Source organism: Balaenoptera ricei, chromosome 7, assembly GCF_028023285.1.
Source record: "Balaenoptera ricei isolate mBalRic1 chromosome 7, mBalRic1.hap2, whole genome shotgun sequence".
Classification (NCBI taxonomy): domain Eukaryota; kingdom Metazoa; phylum Chordata; class Mammalia; order Artiodactyla; family Balaenopteridae; genus Balaenoptera; species Balaenoptera ricei.
The window spans coordinates 9081559-9092453 of record NC_082645.1 but is presented as its reverse complement, the minus strand read 5'-3'; the positions used below and the strand labels follow the sequence as shown (position 1 = coordinate 9092453).

Below are 10895 nucleotides of genomic sequence, written 5' to 3'. Positions count from 1 at the left end.
TTGCCAGTCAGTTTTCCAAGTCTGCGTTAGAACAATAAAAAAATAACAGTAACAAAACAGGTTTATTAGTTAAAAGTCATTCCATTTTGAATCACTTCAGGAAAAATCTAGAAAGTGTTGGTAGGTGGGATAGGAAATTGTTTATTGGTTTTATTTTCATTTTAAACTCATATATTTCTTGGCTATGTATTAAATGTTTATATAAATATACTTTCTGCAGAGTGAATTAGTATACTTTATATTTCCTTTCTTGCATGGATTTTCTACCACCTCATCTTTAATTTTTAAAAATATCTTTTTTCTCGTAGTGTTTTACTACATCCTTAAGTTATTTTAAATCTCCAAAAAAAGTTTCTAGCCTACAAAATCCTCAGAACAAAGTTACTTGAGAAGTAAACTGATTTTTGCATGTTGCTTCTATGTCTTCACTGAATTTGTTTGTTAGTTCTAGCAGTTCTTTTGTAGAATCTTTAGGATTTTCTACATATTAGGTCATGTCATCTGTGAACAGAGGTACTTTTACTTATTCACCTCCAATTTAGATGCCTTTTACTTCTTTTTGTTGCCTAACTGCTGTGGCTAGGACTTCCAGTACTATGTGGAGGAGAAGTGATGAAAGCAGTCATCCTTCACTTGTTCCAGATCTTAGGGGGAAAGTTTTCAATCTTTCAGCATTGAGTATGAAGTTAGCTGTGAGTTTTCCATATGTTGAGGTAGTTTCCTTCTATTTCTAGTTTGTTGAGTGTTCTGATAGTGAAAGGGTGTTGAATTTTGTCAAATGCAATTCTGTGTCAATTGAGATAAATGTGTGCAGTTTTTGTCTTTCATTCTGTTAATGGGGTGTATAATAGTGATCGATTTTCATATGTTGAACTATCCTTGCATTCCAGGAATAAATCTCACTTGGTCATGGGGAATAATCCCTTTAATAAGCTGTTGAATTTGGTTTGCCAGTATTTTGTTGAGGATTTTTGCATCAATATTCATAAGGTATATTGGTCTGTTTTTTCGTATAATGTCTTTGCCTGGCTTTGGTATCATGGTAATGCTGGCCTCATAGAATGAGTTAGGAATTGTTCCTTCCTCTTTAGTTTTTTGGAAGAGTATAAGAAGGATTGATGTTAGTTCTTTTCTAAGTATTTGGGTAGTATTCACCAGTGAAGTCATCTGGTCCTAGGCTTTTCTTTGTTGGGAAGTGTTTTATTATTGATTCAGTCTCCTTACAAGTTATAGGTCTGTTCAAATTTTCTATTTTCTTCATGATTCAGTCTTGGTAGGTTGTGTATTTCTAGGAATTTGTCCATTTTATCTAGGTCACTCAATTTGGGGGGTATACGATTGTTCATAGTACTCTCTTGTAAACCTTTTTATTTCTGTAAAACTGGTAGAATGTCTCCTCTTTCATTTCTGATTTTAGTTATTTGACCCTTTTCTCTTTTTTTCTTGTCAGTCTAGCTAAAGGTTTGTCAATTTTGTTGATCTTTTTTGAAGAATGAAACTCTTGGTTTCATTAATTTTCTCTATTGTTTTCCTATTCTCTATTTTACCTCTAATCTGTAGTATTTCCCTCCTTCTGCCAGCTTTAGGTTCTTCCTTTTCTGGTTCCTTAAGGTATAAAGTTAGGTTGCTGATTTGAGATTTTTCTTTTTTTAAATGTAAGCACGTACAGCCATAGATTCTCTCTTAGCACTGCTTTGTTGCATCCTATAAGTTTTGGTATGTTGTGTATTCATTTTTATTTGTCTCAAGATATTTTCTAATTTTCATTTTGATTTTTTTCTTCACCTATTGGTTGTTAAAGAGTGTGTTGTTTAATTTCACACATTTGTGAATTTTCTGATTTTCCTTCTGCTGCTGCTTTCTAGTTTCATTCTGTTGTGATCAGAAAAAATGCTTTGTATGATTTCAACTTTTTAAATTTATTAAGACTTGTTTTGTGGCCTAACATATTGTCCATCCTGGAGAATATTCTGTGTGCACTTGAGAAAACTGTGTACTGTGCTGTTGTTGGGTGTATGTTCTGTATAAGCCTATTAGGTACAATTAGTCTAAAGTGATATTCAAGTCCTTTATTTCCTTATTTATCTGCTGTCTGGTTGCTCTATTCATTATTGAAAGTGGGATTTTGGAGTCTCTGACTGTTATGTTAGAGCTATTTCTCCTGGTCAGATCTATGTGTGAGTAATCATAGCCCAATAACTTGCCTCCCCACAGCTTTTTGTTTTGTTTTTATTGTGAATTTTTTGTTCTGTTTTTATATGTGTATCATACATAAAAGAGTGCATATACATATACGGGCATTTAAAAACTAAAACAACTCCCCATTTCCCCCCATTGGCACTTAAAATCCGTATTTTTCTACATAGTTATGTATCCCTTTACAATGTATTGTTTAGTTTGTCTGTTTTTACACTTTTTATAAATAGAAAAAATTCTTCTGCAACTTGAGATTTTCCTTTCAAGATTATGTTTCTGAGATTTAACCACGTAGATGCATGTGACTGTTTTTATTTCATTTTCACTGCTGTATGTATTTCTGTGTTGAATTTGTTCATACCAAAATTGTTAATCTATTCTACAGTTGGAGATGGCTACTGCTCCTATTTTTTATGAACACTTCTGCTCTGATCCCTGGTGCACAAGTTCAAGAATTTCTCCAGGGAATATACTTAGGGGTAGAATTGCTAGGGCTTGGAATGTGCACATTTAACATTTTCTACGGTGGTTTGCCAATTTACACCATCCTCAGCACTGTTGCACAAGTGTCTGGCACTTGGTATTTCAGACGTTAAAATTTTTGCCAGGCTGTGAAATTTTATCTCGTGGCCTAAATTTGTATTTTCCTGACTACTAATTAGGTTGAACAGTGTTTTATATGCTTATGGGCCATTTGTGTTTTCTCTTCTGGGCAATTCCTCTTCAATTATTTTGCCCCTTATTCAACTGAATGTGTTGTCTTGTTCTCACTAATTTATGGGACTTCTTAATGTATTCTGGACACTAATCCTATGACAGTTATATATACTGCCATGACTTTTTTTAGTCTGAAAATATTGAGCTCTGTAACTGCAGATCTCTATCCTCTTTTCCCTTGGCCCACCCTCTTTGCCCATCCCCCTTGACCCATCCCCCTCTGCCCCTGCCTTGAGGTCATTTGAAACAATAGGTTCAGGTGGGAAGGCAACACCCTTAATCACACCCTTAATCCAATCTTCCTGGTGGGTTTGCCCCCTTCATCTGGCAGAAAACTCTCACTAGAGTGAGACTGAAAAGGATGTGAGACTATTTTTTTGTCCCCAGCTAAGACTGTTTCTTCACATTCATTGCACAGCATGGGGGATATGGGGCGGGGGAGGGGGTGCGGGCGAGGGGGTGTGTGGAGCAGCGGAATTCAACCCTGCAAGGCTCCAAACCAGGACCCTCAACCGATTTAGAATTCAGGCTGTAGGCAGAGTGGTATTTCCTTCCTTCTCCAACCAGTTGGCTCTCATCTCGGTTTTCTTTTTCTTGTAGAACTTGGCTCAGAGCAGCCAGAATGAGCTGAGTCAACACATGCCAATGTTCTGCCCCCTTTCCACCATCTGTGCTAACCTACAGACTTGGTTGGCACAGAATCCAGCTTCCAAAGGACCATAGGCAACAATTTGACCAAATGTTTCACTACTATATGACTAAAGGTAACAACTTTCCAGCCTGTCACATCTTTACCTTTATAGCCTCAAACCCAACCCTCTCCATTCACCCAATTTTAAAACTTTAGATTCTGTAACTTGCAGCCCCCAGTACCAAACTAGGATCAATTAATATCATTTAAGATCTGATGGGCAGGACTTCCCTGGTGGTGCAGTGGTTAAGACTTTGTGCTTCCAATGCAGGGGGCCCGGGTTCGATCTCTGGTCAGAGAACTAGATCCCACATGCATGCCGCAACTAAGACCCCGTGCAACCAAATAAAAATAAATAAATAAATACATAAAAAATACATAAAAAAATAAATATTAAAATAAAAAAAGATCTGATGGGCAATTCAGGGCTGAAATAGTGTCTTTATGATGTCTTCAGGGGAGTTATAAATATAGGTTTTCCATAAGGTGGACATTAATTTTGTTCCCCTAGCTTTGAAATTATTGAGGAATAACTGACACGTATTATTGAATATATTCAACATGTACAATGTAATGATTTGGTATGCATATACACTGTGGAATGATTACCAAGATCAAGCTAATTAACACATCCATCACCTCCCCTAGTTAGGGACATTCATTTCTATTCAATGACACATCTTGTAAATACAAAACAAAACCCAAATCAGTGGTCAGGGAATTCAAAATTTACCTGCAAAAAAGGGCAAGGCAATAAACTCAGAGTCTAGCCTGTCAAATATTTCCTGCATTAACATTATGTACAGAAGCACTTTGCCAATTTGTATCCAGCAATTACTTCTGTAGCTGACTGGGGTCCAGATACTAAGTATAAACGTGTGTGCAGAGCCAAAAGCATTCTCCATGGGCAGGGGGTTATCAACAGACAGTGGAGAGAACTAAGGTTTTATATCTTTCTTGCTTTATCCTAATTGCAAATATGCATTTCAGGGTGTGATTTTGTTTTTGAAGATATTTCCCTTGAATATGTGACCTATGGTTACAATGAACAATAATAAGATGAAATTTTAGTTTTGGGGAGCTGACCCACACCACCCCATCTGAGGATCATTACTTTGTGGGATACACTGAAGTCAGCTCACCTTTAAGGAACTTCCCCCAAAGGTCCACCCACCAACTTCTACTCACATCTCATTGGTCAGAATTTAGTCATGTGGTTAGCTCTCCAAGGGAGCCTGGGAAATGTAGGTTTTCAGTTGGCCACAAATTGCTAAGCCCCAGCAAGATCAGAGGTGTTGTTGTTTGTTTGTTTGTTTTCACAAGGAAGAAGGAAAGAAGAGATCTTAGATGGGCAATTCTACCTAGCTGGGGGCAGAAAGGAATTTCGTTCCTGCAGAATTGTTAGAAGGGCTGAAGAAGCAAGTCTAAGCAATGCTCCCAGAAACGGTCCTGCTTAATTGGTCTGATTAGCCTCAGAAACACTTTTTCTGCTGCCACCCCTGCCAGCAAAACGGATGACCTCTGCACAGCCTGCTTCCTCATGTCCCTTCCAAATCAGAGCCTTTGATGAGTGCATCTTATTGGTAGAAACTAGGTCACAGATCTGCAAAGGAGGCTGGGAAATGTAGTTTAAAAATTTGACCTTAAGAAGGTGGGATTCACAATTGTGATAAACCAGCATATTTCACTGATTCTGAGACATGATTTTTTTTTTTCTCCACATTTTCATGTCTCTCAAATCAGGATGCTTCTGACCATTGGTGATGGCTCTTGGCCATTTGGCAGTTTTGTGATGGAGTTGGCATTGCCTGTATATACATGAAACTTCTTTATAAGGTTGTGAAACACCTCCATCAAAAGGGTGCAGATGAGGCCATGTGATCCTGCAATCACACTTCTGGGCATATATCCAGACAAAACTCTAATTAAAAAGGATACATGCACCCCAGTGTTCATTGCAACACTATCCACAATAGCCAAGACATGGAAACAACCTAAATGTCCATCAACAGATGAATGGATAAAGAAGATGTGGTACATATATGCAATGGAATACTACCCAGCCATAAAATAGAATGCAATAATGCCATTTGCAGCAACATGGATGGACCTAGAGATGATCATATTAAGAGAAATAGGTCAGACAGAGAAAGACAAATATCATATGATATCATTTATATGTGGAATCTAAAAAAATGATACAAATGAACTTATCTATGAAACAGAAACAAACTCACAGACATAGAGAACAGACTTGTGGTTGCCAAGAGGGAGAGGGGGTGGGGGAGGGATGGGCTGGGAGTTTGGGATGAGCAGATGCAAACTATTACATAGAGAAAGGATAAAAAACAAGGTCTTACTGTAGAGCACAGGGAACTATATTCAATATCCTGTGATAAAACATAATGGAAAAGAATATGAAAAAGAATGTATTTATGTATAACTGAGTCACTTTGCTGTACACCAGACACAAACACAACATTGTAAATCAACTATACGTCAACAAAATAAATTTATTCTAAAAGGGTGCAGGATTTTTCTGGTGGCCCACTGGTTAAGAGTCCACGCTTCCACTGCAGGGGGTGTGGGTTTGATCCCTGGTGGGGGAAGTTCCACATGCCACACAATGCGGCCAAAAAAAAAATTTAAAAAACCAAAAATAAAAAAGGGTGCAGATGAGGTATCTGCAGCTTGGAAGAAAATTCTGGAGCAAACAGTGCTCATAAATGCTGCACCATCAATGCTCCATCCCCAAATGCAGAACCTACAACAGACAACTATGAGTTAAAAGGGGACCCGGAAGAGTTGTACCTGAAAATATAGAGAACGTCTAGAAATAAGTTAAATGATCTCCTTTGCTTATGTTTTCCTTCTTTATGTGTGCACAAGAGAGATAGATGTCTCAGTAAAGAAAATGAGATCTTTCAAGAAGAACAAAATGCAGATTCTACGTGGTAAGAAAACATTGTGTCAGAGTTTAATTCCCAGTGTTTTCTCTTATCGGTCCATAAAATAATGGGACATCTTACAATTGGTGGCATTTTAGGTTCAATGAAATAGTCGGTTGAGCATGGGGAAGGGGTCAAAAGATTCTAGGCAACCAGGGCCAAGTCTGCACTGGTGGACGGGGCAATGAGAAACTGTTGCCCGGCTCCTGACCACCGGAGGTGGCCGGGTGGGAGCAGGGGAATTGCTGGTGAACGTGGGGTCCTGGGCGTGCGGGGGGTGTGCCTGATTCTAAGGGGACAGCTCTCAGGACTCCTCAGGCCACACTGGGCAGAGCAGGGAGCTGCCCAATGGACAGAACTGCCTCCTGAATGTACCCAAGGCCCAGGAGGGAAGCATGGCTCTGAGGCAACCCCAGGCTCCTGCAGCATCGGGTTCTGCAGGTGGGAGAGGAGAGCGAGGTATCGACCCCTGGGTGCAGAATTCTGCTCCTTCCTAGGGCTTGGCAGGCTGTGGAGCCCTTCCACGCCCATTGTGCCTTTGCTTCCTCACAATTCCACACCCCACCATGGGACCGTGCGTTTGCTTGCACATTTGTCTCCCCGTATCAAAGCCTCAGCTCTGTGAGGATGGGGACCGTCTGTGTGGTTGCCCGACCAGTAGTAGAGCTCAAAAAATACTCGTTAAATGAATGAATGAATAAGCTAACAGATGACAGGGATGCGACTAGGAGAGTGAGACTCAGAGGAGCCCCAGGTCTGGCGAATGGTAGAGCCGAGGGCTTTGCCACTCCCCTCATCCCTGTGCATCTCCCACCTGCCATCCTAGGAGAGACCCCCCCCGAGAGCAGACTCTGAGATGGAGATCGGATGCAGGAAGTTTCTGGGGGAGTGCTGTTGGCATGGATGTCGGGGTGTGTGTAAATGAAGTGCACGGAGGGGAGAGTTGAACTGCTAGGCAGATGCAAGGAAGGCTTCAGCCAATCCCATGGCAGCTCGGACGCTGGGATGGCCTCACAGCGTTGTCCCAAGCTGGGGCGTGGGAGCCAGACCTTTATATGTCATGTCGACCAGCCCTTGGGTGTAGGCGGCCCCAGTGAAGGGGATATGACAGAGGAGGGGAAGTTCCAGAGAGGTGCCCAGTTATAAAGTGTCAGCAGCCAGCATTCCTGCCTCCGTTTATTCCTCTGTAAAATGGGAATAATATGTCTTGCCTGGTGCCCCTGGCAGATACTAGTCTCCCCCTCAGATCCATTCTCCCATCTTCCTTGGTAAGAAACCCCTGATTTTAGCTGGGCATGTGCCATACCTTAAGAACTATATTTCCCAGTTTCCCATACAGCAAGGTGAGGCCAGGTGACTAGGTTCCAATCATTGCAAGTAAGAAGAAATGGTGTGTACATCTTCCGTGAAGATAGAAGATGTGGGACTTCCCTGGCTGTCCAGTGGTTAAGACTCCGCACTTCCACTGCAGGGGGCACGGGTTCAATCCTTGGTCGGGGAACTAAGATCCCACATGTTGCGAGGTGCGGCCAAAAAAAAAAAAAAAAGAGAGAGAGAGAGAGAAGATGTGCCCTTATTCTGCGCCTCTTTGTGGCTGATGGGAGTGCTGTCAGAATGGCTGGAGCTCCAGCAGCCGTTTTATTTTTATTTATTTATTTTATTTTTTTAATAGATCTTTATTGGAGTATAATTGCTTCACAATACTGTGTTAGTTGATGTTGCACAACAAAGCGAATCAACCATATGCATATACATGTCCCCATATCCCCTCCCTCTTGAGCCTCCCTCCCATCCTCCCTATCCCACCCCTTTAGCTCATCGCAAAGCACCCAGCCGATCTCCCTGTGCTATGCTGCTGCTTCCCACCAGCCAACTATTTTACATCCGGTAGTGTATATATGTCGATGCTACTCTCACTTTGCCCCAGCATCGCCCTCCCACCCCATGTCCTCAAGTCCATTCTCTGTGTCTACCTCTTTATTCCTGCCTTGCCCCTAGGTTCTTCAGAACCTTTTTTTTTTTTTAGATTCCATATATATGCATTAGCATACAGTATTTGTTTTTCTCTTTCTGACTTACTTCACTCTGTATGACAGATTCTAGGTCCATCCACCTCACTACAGATAACTCAATTTCATTTCTTTTTATGGTTAATATTCCATTGTATATATGTGCCACATCTTCTTTACCCATTCATCTGTCGATGGACATTTAGGTCGCTTCCATGTCCTGGCTATTGTAAATAGTGCTGCATTGAGCATTGTGGTACATGACTCTTTTTGAATTATGGTTTTCTCAGGGTATATGCCCAGTAGTGGGATTGCTGGGTCGTATGGTAGTTCTATTTTTAGTTTTTTAAAGAACCTCCATACTGTTCTCCATAGTGGCTGTATCAATTTACATTCCCACCAACAGTGCAGGAGGGTTCCCTACACAACACCCTTTCCAGCATTTATTGTTTCTAGATTTTCTGATAATGGCCATTCTGACCGGCATGAGGTGATACCTCACTGTAGTTTTGATTTGTATTTCTCTAGTAATTAGTGATGTTGAGCATCTTTTCATGTGCCTCTTGACCATCTGTATGTCTTCCTTGGTGAAATGTCTATTTAGGTCTTCTGCCCATTTTTTTACTGGATTGTTTGTTTTTTTGATATTGAGCTGCATGAGCTGTTTGTATATTTTGGAGATTAATCCTTTGTCTGTTGTTTCATATGCAAATATTTTCTCCCATTCTGAGGGTTGTCTTTTTGTCTTGTTTATGGTTTCCCTTGCTGTGCAAAAGCTTTTAAGTTTAATTAAGTCCCATTTGTTTATTTTTGTTTTTATTTCCATTTCTCTAGGAGGTGGGTCAAAAAGGATCTTGCTGTGATTTATGTCACAGAGTGTTCTGCCTATGTTTTCCTCTAGGAGTTTTATAGTGTCTGGCCTACATTTAGGTCTTTAATCCATTTGGAGTTTATTTTTGTGTATGGTGATAAGGGGTGTTCTAATTTCATTCTTTTACATGTACTTGTCCAGTTTTCCCAGCACCACTTACTGAAGAGACTGTCTTTTCTCCATTGTATGTTCTTGCCTCCTTTGTCGTAAATTAGGTGCCCATATGTGCGTGGGTTTATCTCTGGGCTTTCTATCCTGTTCCATTGATCTATATTTCTGTTTTTGTGCCAGTACCATACTGTCTTGATTACTGTAGCCATTTTAGACTACGCTGTGACCTTGCAAGTGGAAGGTACACATGGCAAAGAAACAAGGTATCAGAAGGCTGGGTTCCTGACACTGCAGAATTCCAGGCACTCGTTACCTTTAGGACAGTTTCACAACCTGAGCCCTATTGACATTTTGTACCAGAGAATTCTTTGCTGTGAGGCCTGTTCTGTGCACTGTGGGGTGTTTAGAAGCATCCCTGGCCTCTACTCACAAGATGCACCCCACACCCTGAGTTGGGACAACCAGAAGTGTCTCTAGAGATTGCCACATGTCCTCTGGGGGGCAAAGCCATCTTGGGTTGAGAGCCACTGCTCTGGACCAGTCTGTCCAATAGGAATATAATGCAAGCTACAGATTTAAATTTAAAATTTCTAGTGGTAGTCACATTTAAAATAAGTAAAAATAAATGGGTGAAATTAATTTTAATAATATTGTGTATTTAACTCAACACAGTTGTCCCTTGGTATCTGCAGGGGTTTGGTTCCAGGAACTCCGCAGATACCAAAATCCAAGGAGGCTCAAGCCCTTTACGGCTGCCCCGCCCCCCCGCCCCCAATCCCAGGGCTCCGCATCTGCGGATATCGAGGGCCAGCTGTATATTCAAAATACTATCATTTATCATGTGATCAGTATAAAAATTATTGACGGGCTACATTACATTCTTTTTTTCATGTAAAATCTTTGAAACTGCTGTGTACTTTGCACTTCTGTTTATTTATTTATTTATCTGTGGCTGCACCTCGTGGCTTGTGGGATCTTAGTTCCCTGACCAGGGATTGAACCTGGGCCCTTGGCAGTGAAAGTGCGGAGTCCTAACCACTGGACCATCAGGGAATTCCTGTACTTTACACTTCTTTTTTTAAGTAAATAAATTTATTTATTTTTGGCTGCGTTGAGTCTTCGTTGCTGTGCGCGGGCTTCCTCTAGTTGCAGCGAGTGGGGGCTACTCTTTGTTGTGGTGTGCGGGTTTCTCATTGTGGTGGCTTCTCTTGTTGCGGAGCACGGGCTCTAGGGGCGCAGGCTTCAGTAGTTGTGGCATATGGGCTCAGTAGTTGTGGCACACAGGCTTAATTGCTCCGAGACATGTGGGATCTTCCAGGACCTGGGATCGAACCCGTGTCCCCTGCATTGGC

General features: G+C 41.1%; 1 non-coding gene across 1 annotated transcript; it reads right to left on the bottom strand.

The window, feature by feature from the left end:
• Positions 1–10523: 10523 nt before the first annotated feature.
• TRNAE-UUC (transfer RNA glutamic acid (anticodon UUC)) lies at positions 10524–10596 on the bottom strand. The gene has a single exon. It is a non-coding gene; the product is annotated as a tRNA-Glu (tRNA).
• Positions 10597–10895: the final 299 nt, after the last annotated feature.